Below are 4,205 nucleotides of genomic sequence, written 5' to 3'. Positions count from 1 at the left end.
GAGTCGAAATGAAGAACAGACCATCTCTGCCATACAAGAGATGTAGTATATTTGTGGATAGACATGGAGTTTAATGTATCATGAAAAGCATGAATAAATAAAATCTTTTTTTAAAAAAAAAAGGACTTCATTTTTTATGGTTGCATAATATTCCATTGTGTGTGTGTGTGTATACACATATATATGTGTGTATATATATACATATATACCACATCTTCTTTATCCATTCATCTGTTGATGGACATCTAGGCTCTTTCCATAGTTTGGCTATTGTGGACATTGTTGCTATAAACATTGGGGTGCATGTGCCCCTTTGGATCACTACATTTGTATCTTTGGGGTAAATACCCAGTAGTGAATTGCTGGGTCATAGGGTAGCTCTATTTTCAATTTTTTGAGGAACCTCCATACTGTTTTCCAGAGTGGCTGCACCAGCTTGCATTCCCACCAACAGTGTAGGAGGGTTCCCCTTTCTCTGCATCCTCGCCAACATCTGTCGTTTCCTGACTTGTTAATTTTAGCCATTCTGACTGGTGTGAGGTGGTATCTCATTAAGGTTTTGATTTGGATTTCCCTGATGCTGAGTGATGTTGAGCACTTTTTCATATGTCTGTTGACCATTTGGGTGTCTTCTTTGCAGAAATGTCTGTTCATGTCTTCTGCCCATAAAATAAGCCTTTTATTTGCAATAATTTTTGACTTAGACAACTTGCACAGACAGAAGCAAAAGTTCTCATACACCACTCACGTTGTTTTGGTTTTCCCTAATGTTATTATTTCACATGACTGTTGTAAATCCGTGAAGTCCAAGAAACCCATGTTGGTACATTACTGTGAACTAAACTGTAGACTTTGGGATTTACCCATTTTCTATCACTGACCTTTTCTGTTCCAAGGTCCAGGCCAGGATGCCACTTTGCATTGAGTTGTGTTAGTCTCCTCTGATCTGTGACAGTTTATCAGTCTTCTTGTTTCTCATGACCTTGACAGTCTTGAGGAGCATGTCCCTCAATTTAGGGTATATCTGTGTATTTTCTCATGATTAGGCCAAGATTGTGGGTTTGGGGAAGAATGCCACAAAGGTGAAATGTCCTTCTTAGCTCATGGTATTTGAGAAGCCTCCTGCCCCCAACTCCCCCCCAACTCCCCCCCCCCCCCGCCCCCCCAACCAAATGCCAAGTTCCCAGACATCAGCCAAGGGCCAAACTCATTTGTAGACTTTTCTAGGGATAGTAGCCTTGGGCCCACAGAGGTAAGCCCTGTGTGCACATAATGGTTTTTTTCCTATGGATGCTTTTTTTTTTAAGATTTTATTTATTTATTTGAGAGAGGGAGACAGCATGAGCGGGGAGAGTGACAGAGGCAGAGGGAGAAGCAGGCTCCCCGCTGAGCAGGGAGCCCGATACAGGACTTGATCCCAGGACCCTGAGATCATGATCTAAGCCGAAGTCAGACGCTTAACCAACTAAGCTACCCAGGTGCCCCTCTATGGATGCTTTTAAGGTTTTTCCTCTATCCCTGGCTTTAAGCAAGTAGATTATGATGTGCACTGATGTCCTTTTCTTTATGTTTGTGTGTTTGGAAATTCAGAAAATTTTCTCTCATTATTTTTTCTAATATATATATATATATATATAATAAAATATGGATTTTTTTAATCCACTCTCTCCTCTTTCAGAGACTCAAATCACACTTCTATTAAGCTTACAGTTTTCAGTGAACTACTGATACTCTTCGTTTTGGGGCGTCTTTTTTCTCCGTGCTTCATTTTGGATTGTTCATCTCATTCTATCTTCAAAGTTCATTCACCTTCCCTTCTTGAGTGTCTAATTGGTCATCAACCCCATCTCTCACGTTTTTCATCCCAGATGTTATAGATTTCACTTCTAGAAATTCTGAGTCTTTTTTTTTTTTACATTTTTGACACCTTTAGGTCAGTATAACTGACATGTTTTAAGATTTTATATATTTATTTATTTGAGAGAGCGAGAATGAGAGAGAGAGAGAGAGCACATGAGAGGGGGGAGGGTCAGAGGGAGAAGCAGAGTCCCTGCTGAGCAGGGAGCCCGATGTGGGACTTGATCCCGGGACTCCAGGATCATGACCTGAGCCAAAGGCAGTTACTTAACCAACTGAGCCACCCAGGCGCCCCTAAATGACATGTTTTAAACTGTTCCAAGGTCCAGGCCAGGATGCCTGGGTGTGATATTTGGGGCACCCTCTCCCACTCCCCCTGCTTGTGTTTCTGCTCTCGCTATCTCACTCTCTGTCACATAAATAAATAAAAATCTTAAAAAATAAAATAAAATAAAGTGTGATATTTGATGGTGTTTTGACATAGGTAAACACCAGTGAAACAATCACCACTGTCGAGAGAATGAAATACTACCCATTGTGTTGGTGGACCACAGTGGAATCAAACTAGAAATCAAGAACAGAAAGATAACAGAAGAATGTCCACATGCTTGAAAACTCAGCAACACACTTCTAAATAATCCTTTAGTTAAAGAGGAAGTTTCAAAGAAATGCACAAAAGCACTGAACTGAATGCAAATACAATATATCAAAATTCACGGGACAGCAGCTAAGCAGGGCTAAGAAGGACACTGACAGCACTAAATGTATACATCAGAAAGAAAGATATGTCTAAAATCAGTCCTTGAAACTTCCGCCTCAAGGACCTAGAAAAAGAAGAGAAATTCAAACCCAAAGGCAGCAGAAAGAAGGAAACGATAAAGAGCAGAAATCAGTGAAATTGAAAACAGAAAAACAATGGAGGAAATCCGTGAAACAAAGATCAATAAAACTGACACAGGGAGAGAGAAAACACAAATTGCCAGGATCAGGAATGAAATGGGGTATCACTACAGACCCTGCAGACACCAAAAGAATAAGAAAATATTAAGAACAACTCTACATACGTTTGCAAGTTTATGACTCTTTCTTTTATTTGACAGATTAAAAAATTACATATATTTAAGGTATGCAACATGATGTTTTGATATATGTATACATTGTGAAACAATGAACACAATCAAACTAATTAACACATCCATCACCTCCCATAGTCATTGTGTATGTGTGTCTGTGTGTGTTCCTATACTTGAGATCTACTCTCTCAGCAAATTTCAAGTACACCATACACTGTTACTAACTATAGTCATCATTCCTTACACTAGGTCTCCAGAACTTAGCCATCTTTTCACTGGAAATTTGTACCCTTTGATCAATATCCCTCCTTTTTCCTTGCCCCACCTCTAGCCTCTGCTAACCACACTCTAATAATACTATAAGTTTGAGGAGTTTGGGTTTGGGGGAGAGAGGACTGGTTTTTTGGTTTAGTGGGGTTTTGGGGGGTTTTTTTTGGTTCCACATATAAATCTTTCTGGCTTATTTCACTTCACATAATGTCCTGATATATATATCTATATACACGTTTCGTTTATCTATTCATCTGTCAACAGACACTAAGGTTGTTTCCATATCTTGGCTATAGTGAATAATACTGCAGTGGACATGAAAATGCATGTATCTCTTTGAGATGGTGACTGTGACTTGATTTCTTTTGGGTATATACCCAGAAGTGGGATTTCTGGATCATATGGTAGTTCTATTTTTAATTTTTTGAGGAACCTCCACATTGTTTTCCACAGTGGCTGTACCAGTTTATATTCACACCAACAGTGCACAAGGGGTTTCTTCTCCACATCCTCCCATCACTGGTTATCTTTTGACTTTCGATGATAGCCATCTCTAACGGGTGTAAGGTGATCTCTCGTTGTGGTTTTGATTCGCATTTCCCTGGTGATTAGTAACACCGAGCATGTTTTCATGCTTCTGTTGGCCATCCGTGGGTCTTCTTTGGAAAAACATCTATCGAGGTCCTTTGCCCATTTTTTAAGTGGCTTATCTGTTCTTATGCTATTGACCTGAATGAATTCTTTATATATTTCAGACATTAAACCCTTACCCAATATATGATTTGCAGGGGTACCTGGGTGGCTCAGTCAGTTAAGTGTTGGACTCTTGATTTCGGCACAGGTCATGATCTCAGGGTTGTGAGCCCAGGCCCCACACTGGGCTTTGTGCTGGGTGTGGAGCCTGTTTAAAATTCTTTTCCTCATCGGGCGCCTGGGTGGTTCAGTTGGTTAAGCCACTGCCTTCGGCTCAGGTCATGATCCTGAAGTCCCGGGATCGAGTCCCGC

Source organism: Mirounga leonina, unplaced genomic scaffold (genome assembly GCF_011800145.1).
Source record: "Mirounga leonina isolate KUSES-001 unplaced genomic scaffold, KU_Mleo_1.0 Mir_418, whole genome shotgun sequence".
In the NCBI taxonomy this organism is placed as follows: Eukaryota; Metazoa; Chordata; class Mammalia; order Carnivora; family Phocidae; genus Mirounga; species Mirounga leonina.
Note: the sequence above shows the minus strand (reverse complement) of the source record.